At 41.9% G+C, this 19374-nt stretch overlaps 1 protein-coding gene across 19 annotated transcripts in view; it reads right to left on the bottom strand.

The window, feature by feature from the left end:
• Positions 1–19374, bottom strand: part of FARS2 (phenylalanyl-tRNA synthetase 2, mitochondrial) — a 643593-nt gene that overhangs the window by 220365 nt on the left and 403854 nt on the right. The window contains exon 10 of one of the 19 annotated variants that reach the window (XR_010321156.1): positions 156–19374. This exon is cut by the window's right edge and continues 14995 nt beyond it. The exons of the other annotated variants lie outside the window; for them this stretch is intronic. The gene's annotated coding sequence lies outside the window, so the exon portion shown is untranslated. Of the gene's footprint in view, positions 1–155 lie in introns of those variants that run through there. 19 annotated transcript variants of the gene reach the window in all.

Raw genomic sequence — 19374 nt, 5'->3', positions numbered from 1 at the left:
CACAACAAACTCAAGCAAGAGAGGGACTTGGGAGTCAGCATGAGGGAGTAAGGTTTCCACTCGATGGGAGCGGACTGTGGGGGGGTGGGTGGGAAGAATGTCACTTACATCTGCCATGTGGCAATGACACCCCTCTCAAGGGTCCTGGCCAGGGGCCGAGGGACTGTGTGCCCAGTCGCCTGCTGCCCTGAGGGGCCACCATTAATTGCGTATGATAAATGGCACCAAGTCAGAGAACATAGCCCTTTCCTCCTCAGCACCGGGCCCTTCAGGCACTCCCTGTCCCCAGGGCTTCTCCCAGCCCTGCAGTGTCATAAGACATTTAGTCTGAGCCTGAATAAAATGGAATCAAACATTTTCCTATTAGCTGTTTTTCAGGAATTTCCTCCCCAAATAACCCGAAGACTCAGAATGGCTGGCAGTACCTCGCTGCTATGCCCGCTTGATAGGTGATATGCATGCAGTCTTTGTTCCTGCTGAGGGAGAGGAGCAGGGATTTGACATACCAGATACATTGGAATTTCTTCTTGGCTGAGTTTTCATGGTTCTAAATTCCTCATATTTATTTATTTGGGGGGAGGCTGAAAGCGGTAGGGATAAAGGGACGAACTCGAGCCCTCACCTCAGGTCTGCAGTGTGTTCTCTAGCGTTTCTCGCCTGTATCACCTTACCCGTGGATGAGGGGCCGCGGGGCTCCCCTGTGTTGGGGGTGTTGGTAGAGGGTGGGGCGGGCAGAGTGTGGCTCCCACGAGGAGATGCCGCAGCAGCAAGCCTTCCAAGAGCAGCGGCACAGAGTGAGCTTCCTGGAGCTGAATCACCTGCTCTACCTGTCAGGTGGGTCCATCTGCACACCACTCCCTGGCATGTTGTCTACTGCTAATGAACCAGAACCTTGTCACTGCTCAGAAGGCTTGGGCTGGCTGGCCCTTTTCCTGATTGTGACAAGGAGATAAGGCAGAGGCAGGCTAAAGGGAGAGAGGGCCTCTGGCAGGGGTGGGAGGGGTGTGAGCAGGGCTGGGAGCTAAGTGGCCATGTGGGTGAGAATGATGGATGACCCCTTCAAGCTATCAGCTGTTACCTTGACAAGGCCCAGGCACCTGCTGGGTCCTCCCTCCTGGGTGGCTCTTGCTTTGGGGCCTGACACAGCAGGAAGGAGGGCTGTGCATGCTATGAAGGGGAAGAACTTCCTTGCTGAAAGGAAATGAGGGCAGACACAATGGAGGACATATCAGCTGAGATGGGGTCTGCTCTCTTCCGCCATTCTTCCTGAGTATTGGTTGTGGGTGGCTGAAATATGGGATCCCTTCAGGTGAGTGGCTAAAGTAAAGGCACTAGATAAATCGATAAACAAAGAGGGAGTTTGGTCTGCAGGCTAAGTCTATCTGAGAGCCAAGAGGTTGGTGAATTTTCCTACTATTTCTCACCACAGATTTCAACTGCTTTAAAGTATTACAAGTGACAGCAAAGGTTTTGACTCTCTTCAAGGTTTGAGTCAATCAAAGCGAAAGTGGCATATTCTAGAAGGGCTACAGAAGAGGTATGAAAATACAAATTCTATAAAATGTATTGTCTGCAAAGCACACTTTGGCACAGATTAATTCATCTTTGTCCATATTTCTCTTTCTTTTTTTCATTCATTCGTTCATTCATCAAATATTTATTGAACACAATCGGCAAAGAAACCTGAAAAGTACACAAGAGACATTAAGATCAGCAAACTTCTCTTTTTCTCAAGAAGTTTACAATCGGGTAGGCGAGGCAGGTATGGGTTAGATGAATTTAAGTATTTAATTTAAATGTTGGCTAGATTAACTTAAAAAAGAGGTACAATCACAGTGCTAAGGGAACTCAAAGAGCAAGTATTACCAATTGCTTCATGAGGGCAGCGGAAAGAAGAAATCGCTAGAACAAAAACGTTGTATCAGCAAAACCCAGGGGATCGTATCTGAGGTTCCTTCCAGCTCTAACATGTTGAGAAACAGTTGTACTGTGTTTAGTATGCAGCCCTGGTGGCACAATGGTTAAGGGCTCAGGCTGCTGAGCTCAGGTTTAGTATGTGGACTTTGGAACACAAGCAGGACTTTCAAGCAGAATTGACCAGCAGGCCACAGTATTGCATCTCATGAGAAAGAGCTGAGTCTGGAAGCAACCTTCATTACAGCCGAATTAACGTCTTATGTTTTTGTGGTCTTCCCCACAATACTTAACAGACTGGTAGCTCAGATTGGTTGATGTAACTCATAGAGATAATATAAGATTATTTTTCATATTCAATCAACTCTCAAACACAAGGAACTGATGACCCAGTCTAGATCTTTCAGTTCATGTGTTTACCCTCCTTCCTATTGCTGCTTGGGCCCCTCAGCACGAGTTTTAGATAGCTTAGCTTCATTTAAGGATGGTATGATTTTCCCAAGCTCTAGTTTTGTCAAAACAGGTGAAAGGATGAAGTTTTCTCTATTTGAGGTTAAATGGCATCAATACCAAAGTGTTCCCTCGCCCATTCCCACACGTTTTCTAAACAGAGTCTGGGCTTATTTTAAAAAGTGTAATGTGGCAATCGTATTTATTCTTATACCTTTTTTTTTTGTTATTGATTAGAAAACTTAAACACCGTAGAATAAATTTGCACAGCTTTTCTTGATGACTGGTTAGTGATTTGTCATGGTTAACCCAATTCACCAGGAATTTTACTCTATGCCTTCAATGCGCAAGGCAATGAGTTAGCTGTTGGGAAATTAAAAATGCATAGAACATACGTATTCTTCAACAGGGGCTTCCAATGTAGTGAAAGAGAAAGGTCTAAAAAGGCGCATAACATATGATAGGCTGTGTGGAAAAGGAAAGCAAAATCTTTTTTTTTTTCTCCCAAGAAAATCAAAGTGTTGACAAGCTCAGCACAATTTTTACAAGGCTATATTTCTCCTGACTCATAAAATCTATGGGAACAGGTTCTATGTGTGTGGAGTTTAGGGGTAAACAATGAACGGAAAAGGTGTATTGGTCCCATCTCTTACCCAAACCCGTATGTGCATCGATTATATACTGGGAATAATCTTCCGAGAGGTGGGAGGGAAGTGTGTGAATACTTGCGCTCTGAGCTTGTCCTTTATTGACCAATGGCGTGTCTTCATGCTAGCCCACACTAAGGTGCAGACAGGAACACAGTCAAGGGGACTGCCAAAGGCAGAGACTGACCATGATCTCATTAGCCATGGGTCACTGTGCTCTAGCTCAGAGGTTCTCAACCCACTGTCTGGGTGCCTGAGCCACTAATCAACTGAACCTGGGGACAGGGTTGACCTTGGTCTGTCCTAAAAGCTCCACCTGGGATTCTGATGCACACAGTGTCGGAAACCACGGCTCCAACCTAATGCATTATGCTGATCTCTCTCTGGAGAAGGTCACATGGCTAACGAAGACATTGCCCTTCACTATCACTTGTGCCACAACTGAGACCCAAATTCATACTGCTGTCAACTTTACATATCAGCTAATATTTATTGAGCACTTACAATGTGCCAGCACTGAGCTGAGCACCTTACATACATTCTGACATTTCATCTTCAAAACCACCCTAGGAAGTAAGTATTACTATCTGCCAGTTTATGGCTGGAAAAATGGAACCTTACAGAACACAAGTGACTTACTCCAAGTCCCATAGTTCTTCAGGGGTAGGGCTGGGACATGAGCCCTGTCTGGCTGGCATCAAGGTCTGTGCTTCTAACCACTGAGAGGTACTAGCTTATTTTATATGTATGGAATATTCAATTTGGCAAATTTGTTCCACATCTATGCACAAAAGTCTATGTGATATATAAAATGGAGAAAAATAAAATAGGTACTTCCAACCAGTGATTTACCAAGAGAGCACATACTCAGCATCTACTTTCATAAAATATTTTGTTGGTTACGCACACCCAATTCCAGCATTCCCAGGTCTGGCCTGTTCCCATGTGCTTCATCTAACACCCGAGGAATCAAGGTGGTGGACTGCTGCAGCCGGGCACATCTGCAGGGAACATGAATTCACCCCTCAAGTGCTCTAAAAACCCAAGACTGCCCAGCAAAGGTGCAGTGTTCTGGCTGTTTTCAAAATGACAGATGCTTCTTCTATTATTCTAGAGAAGATTACTGCCAAAGACAAACTTGTTTTCTGAGCATATTCCACTATAAGCACAAATGGTGCTCCTGCCAGGCTAATAACCCCAATCCCATTACTAACGATCGTTAGCATTTATAGAGCTCCTGCTGTGTGCCAGACTCTTTGCTTTGCATCAACTCCTCGTACTAACCTATGAGATACCTACTTTTACTATCCTGGTTTTATAGGTGAGGAAACGGAGGTCCAGAGAAGTGAAGGAACTTGCCCAGGACTGCAGTTGGGAAGCTGCAGATCTGGGACTGGAACCCAGGCGTCCTGGCTCCAGTTCCTGGGCACTGGTACAGGCACAGTGATCATTTCATAAAGCTAAACCAGACGACACATCTGCTCAGAGGGTTGAGAGACGCACCAGTCTCAACAGGGACAGGACAAGGAGGGTCAAAGACCCTCAAGAAAGGTGTAATCAGATAGATGATTAAATTTCAGAAAAGGTCCCTGAGGAGCTGGCAACCCACGCCCACCTGTGAACATGGAGAAGGGCAGCGGAGTATGGTGATCAGGGCAGGTGTGGCCTTTAGGTCCAGACAGACCTTGGCCAGAGACCTGACTCAGTTACCTGAGTTACCTAACTCCTGATGCAGGGATTAGGTAAAGGGATCCTTACAAGGAATTATAGGCAAAAAACCCTACATAGAGCCTGGTACCTTCTGGGCCATCAGTGACTAAGAGAGCAGGCATACTTAGAGGAAAGAGGGTGCTGTGATAGTGACAGAGACCCAGTTGGCAGAACAAAGGGGGACCATTAGCTTAATACAAAAGACGGATTTCCTTTGCTCTTAGCTGGGGAAACAGCAGGTGTCAGGGCAAAGCTGAAAGGTGGGCGACACGGCAGGGGAGGGAGAAAGTAACCTCCAAGATCTCATCGGTGGAGACATCTAGAAGTTTGCTTTTAATGCAGAGGTTACAAAACTGACAGCTCCTGGGCCAAACAGTATGATTGTTTTGGTGTTTTAATCAGAAGAATCTGTCTACATTTAAAGATCAGGAAATTTTACACCACTTGGATTTCTAACTCATTTCTTAAAAAGTGGAAGATGTGGTGACAGTGGACTGGCACTTCCACAAGTCAACAGCTGTGCCCCCCCCCCATGAGGCTGGCAATACTCTACCAACTTCCCCATAATCTTCACACTGGGACCCTACCTGGCCCCTGCACACATGTGAACTGGTGACCCTAAGTATGGAGCCCTGATGGCACAATGGTTAAGAGCTTAGCTGCTAACCAAAAGGTCGGCAGTTCAAATCCACCAGTCACTCCTTGGAAACCCTATGGGGCAGTTGTACTCTGTTCTACAGGGTCGCTATGAGTTGAAATCGACTCAACAGCACCTAATGACAACAGTCTTGACTGAAGGAGCATAGTTGGAATAAACAGTTTGCAATCAGCTGCTAGCATAAAGGTTGGTGATTTGAACTCACCCAGTAGCTCCACAAGAGAAAAATCTGGGACAATCTGAAAACCCTATGGGGCAGTTCTACTCTGTCAAATGGGGTCCCGATGAGTTGAAAATCAACTTGATGGCACCTAACAACAACAACTCCTAAGAAGAGGAAAAGTGATCACAAAGAGGCCAGACATGTGTCTTCACTGTCACACAAGTGCCAGGAGTCAACCACAGAGGGGCCTACAAGTGCTTCCAACTCACCCTCTGCTCCCACAAGCTCTAAATCAGAGTTTAACATATCTTTCAATGTGCTATCATGCTATTACGTACGGTATCTAATTTAACAACATGTACTTAAAACATGTATCATCTCATTCTGCAAACGTATGAGATAAATAAGAGCCCTGGTGGTGCAATGATTAAATGCTTGGCTGTTAACCAAAAGGTTGGTGGTCTGAACCCACCAGCCGCTTCATGGCAGAAAGATGTGGCAGTCTGCTTTCATAAAGATTAGAGCCTTGGAAACCCTACAGAGCAGACCTATTCGGTCCTTTAGGGTCACTGTGAATCAGAATCAACTCAATGGCAATGGGTTATGAGATAAATGAAGGAGCCCTGGTAGTGCAATGGTTAAGCGCTCAGCTCCTAACTAAAAGGTTAGGGTTTGAACTCATCAGCTGCTCCTCGGGACACAAAATGTGGTGATCTGCTCCCATAAAGATTAAAACCAAAAAACCAAACCTGTTGCCATCGAGTTGATTCTGACTCATAGCGACCCTACAGGACAGAGTAGAACTCCCCCATAGGGTTTCCAAGGAACAGCTGGTGGATCTCAACTGCCAACCTTTTGGTTAGCAGCAGTAGCTCTTAACCATTAGGCCATCAGGGTTTCCAAGGAAACCCTATAGGGAAGTTCTATTGTGTCATATGGGATTGCTATGAGTCGGAAGTGACTTGAGGACACATGACAACAATGAGATAAGTAGGGCAGTCCCTAGGTGGTACAAATGGTGTACACTTGACTACTAACCTAAAGGTTGGCGGTTTGAACCCACTCACTGTGTAACACCCGGGGTCGCCATGAGTCAGAATCATTTGGTTTTGGTTTATGAAATAAATATTATTGTCCCTTTTTACAAATGAGAACATTGAGGCTTACAGAGTTAAGAATTTACCCACGGTCACAGAGTGGGATTTGAACACAGGGAACTCCAAACCTCATGAACTTGAGGTGTTATAGTGCATTAGACCTGAAGAATATTAATAGATGCTATGGTCAAAAGGGTTCCATGGTCAAATAAGTTTGGGAAATGCTGGTTCAGGTTTCTTACTGGAAGACTTTTCAGAACTTTAAAAATACTAATGGGCCTTGTGAATCTCCAAATAAGGGAAGCCATGTCTCCAAATTTAGCCATAAAATTTTCTTTTGCAAGGAACATAGCATGGGAAATGTTGTGGTGGAAAGGATGCGTCTGGAGCCAGCTGAATTCAAACTTGTAATCATGGGTTAAGCAATACAGACTTTGTAAAACAAATCTAATGTTTGCAAACCTTATATTTTTGGACACAATATTTCATTTAGAGAAATCTATTAGCTTATGATTCCACCTTTACATTGCTAACCTGGGATCTCCTGAATTAAAATAAACTCTGTTGGTATAAATCCTATTAGTCTTAAATTCCATTAGCCATCAATATGCATATCGGTAATAACAATAATAATAAACTCATTGCCATAGTCAATTCCAAATCATAGTGACTCTACAGGACAGTCATGGACTGAATTGTGTCCTCCCAAAAATAGCTGTCCATTTGGCTAGGTCATTATTCCCTTGTATGATTGTCTACCATTTTATCTTCTGATGTGATTTCCCTATGGTGTTGTAAATCCTATTGCTATGATGTAATAAGATGGATTAGTAGCAGTTATAATGATGAGGTCTACAAGATTAGATAGCGTCTTAAGCCAAACTCTATTGAGATATAAAAGAGAGAAGTGAGCAGAGAGACATGGGGACCTCATACCACCAAGAAAGAAGCACTGGGAACAAAGCATGTCCTTTGGACCTGGGGTCCCTGTGCCTGAGAAGCTCCTCCACTGGGGAAGACTGATGACAAGGGATCTTCCTCCAGAGTCGACAGGGAGAGAAAGCTGCCCCTGGAGCTGGTGCCCTGAATTCGGACTTACAGGCTACTAGACTGTGAGACAATAAACTTTTCTTTGTTAATGCCATCCACTTGTGAAAGTAGGGCCAAGGCGGTGGAATAGCCGTATGCTTCCGGTGACCCCTCTTACAACAAAGACCCGAAAAAACAAGTGAAATGATTATATTTACAACAAGCTAGGAACCCTGAACATCAAAGGCAAAGTTAGAAAACGGACTGAGCATCAGCTGGAGGGCGAGTCAGTTCAGAAGCGGAGAGGAGTTACCAGACCAGAATCGCCGGGATCCCTCAGGCACCATTCCTGGGAATGGCTGCGGCAGGCTACTGGTAGTATTCGGCCGCAGTTTCCTCAGGGAGAAGCAGCCAGCGGCACAGCCTACTCACACCTCTAGAACCACAGAAGAACGGAGCTCTCCACAAAAGCTAAGCACTTGTGTATATTTTACCGCGCCCCCCGCCCCCACACCAGCTTCAGAGGCTGTTGATTTCCCTGGGCCTGAGATAGTCCGTATTGAGTGCCTGGAGCCATTCTCCTGGCCTTGGAGAAGGAATAAATTCGCAATTGAGGGAAAAGAAAATTTGCCAGCTCCACTGACCTGGGGAACTCCAGACAGAAGCGGCTCCTGTCCAGGCATATAAACAGTCCATGAACTCTGAACACCTTTCCCCCCTGCATGGAGCTGTGAGGGCCTAATTCAGGAGAATAGGCACTTGCTGGCAGACTGCAACTGTTTCCGCTGTGAAGTGGAGAGGTGGGTGTTTGATGATTGACACCACTTTGCCTATTGAACAGCGTCCTCACCTACCCACGTCAGGGACCTAATGGCTTGTGCCTCCACTCAGGTCACCCAGATACCGGTGACAGGGGTTCCAGGATAACTGGTACCTCCCAGTCTTTACAACCAAAAGCACTGGGTGCTCATGGTCTGTCTGCAGAACCCACCCACCTGTACGCTTTAGGGAAGAAGGACGCACTTTCCTCAGAGACACTTGGGGGACGATTCTCAGCCCCCTGCCTTGTTCAGACCATGACCCCCTGCTGTGATGAGATACAGGTACCCACACCAATCACCTCGGCCCTCTAAGACTGGAGGACAGACTCTGTACCTCGCACTTAATGACCAGCTGCCTGGACACCTAAGCTGAATCCATACAAGAAAAGTGAATGGACTCCTAGACTGATAGACCTAATAACAGCTCTAAACATCTGATGACAGGACGTCACAGCTTCAAAGGCAAAAATAATCAAGCTAGCTCACTCATGCAATCCATTTCGGCATAACAAAACAAAACAAAGCAAGAAGCTAGAATACAGTAAAAAAAAAAAATAAACTAATAACATATACATGGCCCGGAGACAACAACAAAAAAAACAGTCAATATCAAATCAGATAAGGATACAGACCATGAATGTTTCAACAAGGTCTCAAAACAAAGAATCAAGGGATCTTCTCAGTGAAAGTGCCTTCCTGGAATTACGAGATGCGGAATACAAACAATTAATATACAGAACCCTTCAAAACATAGGAAGGAGATCAGGCAGGCAATACGCAGAACAAGCCAAGGAACACACAGATAAAAAAGTTGAAGAAATTAAAAAGATTATTCAAGAACCTAATAAAAAATTTAATAAGCTGCAAGAATCCATAGAGACAGCAACGAGAAATTCAGAAGAGCAGAACTGAGCAAGTGGAAGGCAGAATTAGTGAGCATGAAAATAAAGCACTTGGCACCAATATATGTGAAGAAAAATCAGATAAAGAATTAAAAAAAAAATGAAGAAACCTTAAGAATCATGTGGGACTCTTTCAAGAGAAATAACCTATGAGTGATTGGAGTACCAGGATAGGGAGGGATAACACAAAATACAGAGAGATTTGTTGGCAGAAAACTTCCCTGATATCGTGAAAGATGAGAAGATATCTATCCAAGACGCTCATCGAACTCCACATAAGGCAGATCAAACTTGCCAAACTTGCGAAAACCAAACATAAAGAGAGAATTTTAAGAGCAGCTAGGGATAAACAAAAAGTCACCTACAGAGGAGAGTCAATAAGTATAAGCTCAGACAACTCGGCAGAAACCACGCAGGCAAGAAGGCAATGGGATGACTATAAAGCATTAAAGAAAAAAACTTGACAGCCAAAAATCATATATCCAGCAAAACTGTCTCTCAAACATGAAGGTGAAATTAGGACATTTCCAGATAAAGAGAACTAGAGAGAATTTGTAAAAACCAAACCAAAACTACAAGAAACACGAAAGGGAGTTCTTTGGTTAGAAAATCAAGAATATCAGGTATCAACCCAAGACTAGACCATTGGACAGAGCAATTAGAGGTCAACCCACACAGGAAAACCACAAAAATAAGTCTAGATAAAAAAAAAAAAGCTCAAAACAGAGAAACAATGATGTTATTACGTAAAAGAAGACATCATTAAAACAAGAAAGAGGGTCTAAGAAATGTAGTCATAGATCTTTCATATGGAGAGGAAGACAAGTCAATACAAAGAAACAAAAGTTAGGTTTAAACTTAGAAAAATAGGGGTAAATATTGAGGTAACCACAAAGGAGGCTACCTATCCTACTCATCAACATAAAACACGAGAAAAAAATAGAGACTCAGGAGAAACAAAATCAACAACAATGAATAAGAGGAATAGACAATATATAAAATATTCAGCACAAAAAATTAAGTGGGAAAAAGAAACTGTCAACAACACACAAAAAAAGACATCAAAATGACAGCACTAAATTCATAAAACCTATCCATAATTACCCTGAATGTCAGTGGGCTAAATGCACCAATAAAGAGACAGAGAGTGGCAGAATGGATAAAAAAAACATGATCTGTGAATATGGGACCTACAAAATTCACACCTTAAACTTAGAGACGCAAACAAACTAAAACTCAAAGGATGGGAAAAAAATACATCAAGCAAACAATAATCAAAAAAGAATAGGAGTGGCAATATTAATTTCTGACAAAATAGACTTTAAAGTTAAATCCACCACAAAGGATAAGGAAGGACACTATATAATGATTAAAGGGACAATTTTTTTTATTATACGAGGAAGATATAACCATATTAAATATTTATGCACCCAATGACAGGGCTGCAAGATACATAAAACAAACTCTAACAGCATTGAAAAATGAGACAGACAACTCCCCAATTATAGTAGGAGGCTTCAACACACCACTTTTGGTGAAGGACAGGACATCCAGAAAGAAGCTCAATAAACACATGGATGATCTAAATGCCACAATCAACCCATATGACTTTATAGACATATACAGAACACTCCACCCCACAGCAGCTAAGTATACTTTCTTTTCTCGTACGTACGGGACACTCTCTAGAATAGACCACATGTTAGGTTGTAAGCAAACCCTAGTGGCGTAGTGGTTCAGTGCTATGGCTACTAACCAAAAGGTCATTAGTTCGAGTCCACTAGGCACTCCTTGGAAATTCTACGGGGCAGTTCTACTCTGTTCTATAGGGTTCCTATGAGTCAGAATCAACTGGACAGCAGTGAGTTTGGTTTTGGTTTATTAGGCCATAAAGCAAGCCTTAACAGAATCTAAAACATTGAAATATAACAAAGTATCTTCTCTGACTAAAAGGACATAAAAGTAGAAATCAATAACAGAAAAAGCAGGGAAAAGAAATCAAACACTTGGAAACTGAACAATAACCTGCTCAAAAAAGACTGGGTTGTAGAAGACATTAAGGATGGAATAAAGAAATTCACAGAATCCGATGAGAATGAAAACACTTCCTATCAGAACCTTTGGGACACAGCGAAAGCAGTGCTCAGAAGTCAACTTATATTCAATGAACGCATACATACAAAAAGAAGAAAGGGCCAAAATCAAAGAATTATCCCTACAGCTTGAACAAATAGAAAGAGAGCAACAAAAGAAGCCCTCAGACACCAGAAAAAAGCAAATAATAAAAATTAGAGCAGAATTAAATGAAATAGAAAACAGAAAAACAATTGAAAGAATAAGCAACACCAAAGCCTAGTTCTCTAAAAAAATTTACAGATTTGATAAACCATTGGCCAAACAGACAAAAGAAAAACAGGAGAGGAACCAAATAACCCGAATAAGAGATGAGGTGGGCGGTATTACAACAGACCCAACTGAAATTAAAAGAATCACATCAGATTACTACGAAAAACTGTACTCTGACAAATTTGAAAACCTAGAAGAAATGAACTCCTAGAAACACACTACCTACCTAAACTAACACAAACAGATGTAGAACGACTAAATAGATCCATAACAAATGAAGAGATTGAAAAGGTAATCAAAAAACTCCCAACAAAGAAAACCCCTCGCCTAGACGGCTTTACTGCAGAGTTCTACAAACTTTCAGAGAAGAGTTAACACTGCTACTACTAAAAGTATTTCAAAGCATAGAAAAAAAACGGAATAAACCCAAAATCATTCTTATGAATCCACCATATCCCTGATACCAAAACCAGGTAAAGACACCACACACAAAAAAAGAAAATTACAGACCGATATCCCTCATAAACTTAGATGTAAAAATCCTCAACAAAATTCTAGCCAATAGAACTCAACAACATATCAAAAAAATAACTCACCATGAGCAAGTGGGATTCATATCAGGTATGCAGGGATGGTTCAACATTAGAAAAACAATCAATACACTCCACCATATAAATAAAAGACAAGAATCACATGATTTTACCAATTGATACAGAAATGGCATCTGACAAGGTTCAACACCCATTCATGATAAAAACTCTCAGCAAAAGAGGAATAGAAGGAAAATTCCTCAACATAACAATGGGCATTTATACAAAGCCAACAGCCAACATCATCCTAAATGGAAAGAGTCTGAAAGCATTCCCCTTGAGATCGGGAACCAGACAAGGATGCCTTTATCACTACTCTTATTCCACCTTGTGCTGGAGGTCCTAGCCAGAGCAATTAGGCTAGATAAAGAAATAAAGGGCATACAGATTGGCAAGGAAGAAGTAAAAGTATCTCTATTTACAGATGACATGATCTTATACAAGAAAATCCTAAGGAATTCTCAAGAAAACTACTGAAACTAATAGAAGAGTTCTGAAGAATATCAGGATACAAGATAAACATACAAAAATCAGTGGGATTCTTCTATACCAACAAAAAGAACATCAAAGAGGAAATCACCAAATCAATACCATTTACAGTAGCCCCCAGGAAAATAAAATACATAGGAATAAATCTTACCAGAGATGTAAAAGACCTATACAAAGAAAACTACAAGACACTACTGCAAGAAACCAAAAGAGATCTACAGAAGTGGAAAAACATACCTTGCTCATGGATAGGAAGACTTAACATTGTAAAAATGTCTCTTCTACCAAAACCATCTACAAATACAATGCAATTCTGATCCAAATTCCAACGACATTTTTTAATAAGATGGAGAAACAAATCACCAACTTGATATGGAAGGGAAAGAGGCCCCGGATAAGTAAAGCATTATTGAAAAAGAAGAACAAAGTGGAAGGCCTCACACTACCTGATTTTAGAACCTATTATATTGCCACAGGGTTTGGTTTGTTTTTTTTTTTTGTATACTGCCACAGTAGTCAAAACAGCCTGGTGCTGGTACAACAGATACATAGACCAGTGGAACGGAATTGAGAATCCAGACATAAATGCATTCACATATGAGCAGTTGGTATTTGACAAAGGCTCAAAGTCAGTTAAATGGGGAAAAGACAGTCTTTTTAACAAATGGTGGTGGCATAAGTGGATATCCTTCTGCAAAAAAAATGAAGTAAGACCCATGCCTCACACCATGCACAAAAACGAACTCCAAGTGGATCAAAGACCTAACTATAAAATCTAAAACGATAAAGATCATGTAAGAAAAAACAGGGACAATGCTAGGAGCCCTAACACATGGTGTAAACAGTATACAAAACATTACTAACAATGCAGAAGAAAAACTAGATAACTGGGAGCTCCTAAAAATGAAACACCTATGCTCATCCAAAGACTTCACCAAAACAGTAAAAAGATTACCTATAAACTGGGAAAACGTTTTCAGCTAAGACATTTCCAATCAACGCCTGATCTCTAAAATCTACATGATACTGCAAAAACTCAACTGCAAAAAGACAAATATCCCAATTAATAAATGGGCAAAATATATGAACAGGCACTTCACTAAAGAAGATATTTAGGTAGCTAACAGATACATGAGGAAATGCTTACGATCATTAGCCATTAGAGAAATCCAAATCAATACTACAATGAGATTCCATCACACTCTAACAAGGCTGGCATCAATCCAAAAAAACATAAAGCAATAAATGTTGGAGAGGTAGTGGAGAGCCTGGAACACTTATACATTGCTGGTGGGCATGTAAAATGGTACAACCACTTTAGAAATCAATTTGGCGCTTCCTTAAAAAGCTAGAAATAGAACTTGCATATGATCCAGGAATCCCACTCCTTGCAACATATCCTAGAGAAATAAGAGCCTTTACACGAACAGGTATATGCACACCCATGTTCATTGCGGCACTGTTTACAATAGCAAAAAGATAGAAGCAACCAAGGTGCACATCAACAGATGAATGGATAAATAAATTATGGTATATTCACACAATGGAATTCTACACATCCATGAAGAACATGATGAATCTATGAAACATTTCATAACATGGAAGAATCTGGAAGGCATTATGCTGAGTGAAATTAGGCAGTTCCAAAATGACAAATATTGTATAAGACCACTATTATAAGAACTCAAGAAATAGTTTAAACAGAGAAGAAAATATTCTTTGATGGTTATGAGATGAAGGAAGGAGGGAAGGAGAGAGATTTCACTAATTAGTAGATAAGAACTACTTTAGGTGAAGGGAAAGACAACACACAGTAAAAGGAGGTCAGCACAACTGGACTAAACCAAAAGCAAAGCAGTCTCCTGAATAAACTGAACGCTTCGAAGGGGTGGGGGTTTGGTACTATGGTTTCAGGGTACATCTCAGTCAAGTGGCATAATAAAATCTATGAAGATAACATTCTTCATCTCATTATGGAGAGAGGCGTCTGAGGTCTTAAACACTAGCAAGTGGCCATCTAAGATGCATTAATTGGTCTCAACTCACCTGGGCCAAAAGAGAATGAAGAACACCAGAGGCACAAGGTAAATATGCGCCCAAGAGACAGAAGGGGCCACATAAACCAGAGACTACATCAGCCTGAGACCAGAAGAACTAGATGGTGCCCGGCTACAACGGATGACTGCTGTGACAGGAAACACAACCCCTGAAGGAGTAGGAGAGCAGTGGGATACAGACCTCAAATCCTCATAAAAAGACCAGACTTAATGGTCTGACTGAGACTAGGACTCCAGTAGTCATGGTCTCCAGACCTTCTGGTACCCCAAGGAAGGAACCATTCCCAAAGCCAACTCTTCAGACAGGGATTGGACTGGACAATGGGACAGAAAATGATAGTGTTGAAGAGTGTGCTTCTTGGATGAAGTAGACACATGAGACCGTGTTGGCATCTCCCGTCTGGAGGGGAAAGGAGAGGGTAGAGGAGGGGTCAGAAGCTGCATGAATGGACACAAAAAGAGAGAGTGGAAGGAAGGAGCGAGCTGTCTCATTACGGGGAGAGCAATTAAGAGTGTATATCATGGTGTGTATAAATTTTTGTATGAGAGAGTGACTTGATTTGTAAACTCTCACTTAAAGTACAATAAGAATTAAAAAAAAAAAAAGGCATCCACTTGCAGTACTTCTGTTATAGCAGCACTAGATGACTAAGGCAAGGACAGAGTAGAACTGCCCCATAGGTTTTCCAAGGAGTGGCTGGTGGATTCAAACTGCTGACCTTTTGGTTAGCAGCCAAGCTCTTAACTACTGTGTCACCAGGGCTCCATATCTGTAATAGCAGGGTACCAAAAAGTAATCTAACATGTATAGGACATTTTGACATTCATTGCTTTACACGTTCCTCAATTAGGAACCATTACACTCCCATTTCGCAAATGAAGAACATGAGGTCCAAAGGGTGAGATGAGTCGACAGAGGTCAAAGAGCTACCAAGCAGGTAAATAAGAGAACAAACTGCATTTAATTAAAAAAAAAAAATGCAATTCACTTTTTTAACTGAAACATATCCTAAAGTGCTGTAAGATGCTACTATAACAATGAAATACAAATTTAATTACGGTCAATAGAGGTTTTATATTAAGTGCATTTTGTTCCCTTATTTATCAGTCACTTGTAAATTGGGCGATGATTGAGTCATATATCCCCCAATTAGCTGCCCATTTTGGCTGAGCCCATTCCTCAACCATGGTGGCTTACAGAGAATGTACATAACAGGCTTCTAGGGCTGTAATACAACCGGGGCCAATCCTGAGGACACACAGTCTTTAAAACAGAAATATGGACCATTTTTATTTTTTCATCTACAAAAAAGTAAACAGTTACCCCCCCACAATTCTGCTTTCTTTTTATACATAGTTATCCCTAAAGCTCTATAAAACCCAGTGCCGTCGAGTCGATTCCGACTCATAGTGACCCTATGGGACAGAGTAGAACTGCCCCATAGAGTTTCCAAGAAGCGCCTGGTGGATTTGAACTGCCGACCCTTTGGCTAGCACTTAACCACTACGCCACCAGGGTTTCCAATGCTCTATAGCACCATGTTTTGGTATGAAAAAGAAGATGGGAAGGATATTACAATAATAATAATGCATTTTTCCTCCCTCTGCTGCCTCTTGTCATTTCGTTTCCATGTAACCTAATTCTTATTCTGATCAGAGAAGGCGGCACTGGAAAGCAGGGTTTTATGAACGCCATCTATATCTAGCTATGCTCGGCACGTGCGGAAACACAGCCCTCTGGTTTTCTAATTATACGTTTTACAGAGGAGCTGCTCTTAATGCAGGTGAGGCATACAGTAGCTTTTGTTTTCACTTATTTCAAAGACCTCCTCATTAAATACTATCTGGGGGCCGATACATGTCTGTGAAAGGGAAAAGAAAACACACTGATAAAGGAGAAATGTGCCCCTGACAGAACCTAAGATGGTTTTCCTCCAAAGGATACATTTAAAACACACACGTACACACACACACGTACACACACGCACACACAAGGGAGGGAGAGGGGGAGGGAAAGAGAGAGAGGAGAGAGGAAGAGAAAGAGGAGTTTACTTCAAAAAGGCTTTAAAAACCTCTTTTAAAATACATGAAATTCCTGTGCAGAGAGATGCAAGAACTTGAAGAAATGGCTGGAATACGTACAGACAGCTGAGGTTTGTTGAAAAGTTAGACTAAGAGGTTGGCTGGTTGGTTTCCACGGTAGTGGGAGTGGGGAAGGGGGGAGGTGATGATGTTACAAAAATTGCCCAACTCTTTCAGAGTCTGGTAAATTCTGCTTTTTCTTTCTCACAGCATGGAACGTTGGGTTCATGAAAGGAAAAGCAGGGGAGGAAAGGAGAATTCTGGTTATGGAGTGGTGTCCACAGCCAGAGGGGCGGAAACTCACTTCTTAGCATTGCAGGCTTCCAGAAACACAGTCTGCTCACAGCCTCATCTGTATACCCAAGGTGTGGTGGGTATGTGTGTGGGGGGAGGTGGGGGTGGGGGTGGCTGTGTGTGGGTGTTTGTGTGTATGTGTGTGGGTACATGTGTGTCCATATGTATATGTGGGTGTATATTTGTATGTATGTGTATGTGTGTCTGTGTGTAGGAACTTACAGCTGGTGGCTATTCCTTAATAGAAATGGTAGCGCTATCTCCTGGAATATCCCTCTTTTTGCTTCTAAATTCCACCACAAGTTGAACGAAAACGCCATTTAACACTCTGCAATAATTGCCTCAAGAAATAAATGCAAAATGCCTCACGTTTAGGGAAAAGAGAACACATCAAATTCAGATTTCCCCAGTGAAAATGGCTATTTTTCTGTACTGGGGCGAGGAAGAAAAGATTGCCAGGTGTATCATGTTTTAGGAGGATAAAACAGACTGCCGGAGTTCAAAACCTGGCTCCCCACGTCCCGCTACAGTTGTGTGGCCTTGGGAATGCTGTTTAACCTTCTGGGTCTCAGTTTCCTGATTGGTAAGACTGGGATATTAACAGTATCTATGCAATAGAGTTATATGAGGATTTATGCAATAGAGTTATATGAGGATTAAACAAGCCAGTCTTCATAAAGCTCACAGAACAACGCCTGTAAACATGATATAAGGACATGGTAAATAAATAAATCTAATTGTAAATACGGGAGAGGGGGGAGTGCTGGCTACTGCTCCTGAACACATTGATTTATTAATAATTTCAGTGGCATCTATATTTCTCTGCCATGCACACAAAATCCCCATTAAAATGGAGTAACTGAGGCCAACAAGCAGGCATATTTAAGCATATATAATTCTTCTGCAAGTCCTGCAAAGGGCCTCTTCTCAGGAGGCACCCGCAGTGGGCACTCAATAAGTATTTGTGGCCTGCACTGCATTTCCTGAAGTCTGGGACTTAACCAAAAATGTAACCTCAGCTAGAAATACTCTTCTTTATTCTGATTTCATTCCTTTTACAGATTCTAATCACTAAGGAAGACAAGGAATATATCTGGCATATTTGAACATTTTTGTTTTTACAATGATTGTATTTTAAGCATGAGAATTATGCGTTGGGCGTGGGGAACACTCATGCATTGATGTTTGTTTAGTCACGGGTCTAGTGACGAGTAAGGGCTGGAAATCACCAGACAATACAGCATGTTTATTTCCTAGAGTCCATTAATAAAACCAGTTGCTGTCGAGTTGATTCCAATTCACAGTGACCCCATGTGTATCGGAGAAGAACTGCTCCATAGGGTTTTCGATGGCTCAATTTTTGGCAGCAGACCTCCAGCTCTTTCTTCCCAGGCACCTACGGGTGGACTCAAACTTCAAGCTTTGGGTTAGCAGCTGAGCACATTAACCATTTGTACCACCAGGGATGCAAGCACTCATCCTCAAGCACCTCCACGTGTGCTTCACAGGTTGTTCTGCTTTGAAAAAATAAACCAGCATTTTGTATACAGCGGAGCTGTACTGTTGAGTAATGACATCAGAAAGTTCAATATTCCAAACCTCATACTTTTAACATAAAGGAAAACTTCCCTATTTTTCTCAGAGACAGCACATATATATATATATGTTTTAACATCAGTAGAGGCCATTTTTTCCAACTTGGTGATATCAGATTAAAAGTTATCCTAGCCCTGCTGAGTTCTGCGACGACATGCATGTTCAAGCTTAGAGTCAGCCAGCAGCAAAGGCTCTGCCACAAATTATCAGACTGGAATATATGAAATTGATAATCGATTTTTTCCCCCCAGAAAAGGCAATTTCATATGGTTCAACCTAATAGCTGTATAACTGAGAACACATTTCTGAAATTCTCTAAACCCCAGTTTCCTCATCTGTAAAATGGGGATACTTTTAGTACTACCTTTATGATGCCATTGTAAAGATTATACGAAATGCATGAAAAGCACTTAGCACAGTGACAAAGTGCTTCGTACGTGCTGGTCATTATTTACAGTGGTGCATGGGGTACTGGTTAAGCCTTTGGCTGCTAGCCAAAAGGTCAGTAGTTCAAATCTACCAGCTGCTC

Source organism: Loxodonta africana, chromosome 1 (assembly GCF_030014295.1).
Source record: "Loxodonta africana isolate mLoxAfr1 chromosome 1, mLoxAfr1.hap2, whole genome shotgun sequence".
Taxonomy (NCBI): domain Eukaryota; kingdom Metazoa; phylum Chordata; class Mammalia; order Proboscidea; family Elephantidae; genus Loxodonta; species Loxodonta africana.
The sequence above is the reverse complement of the archived record's forward strand: the minus strand, read 5'-3'. Positions and strand labels throughout refer to the sequence as shown.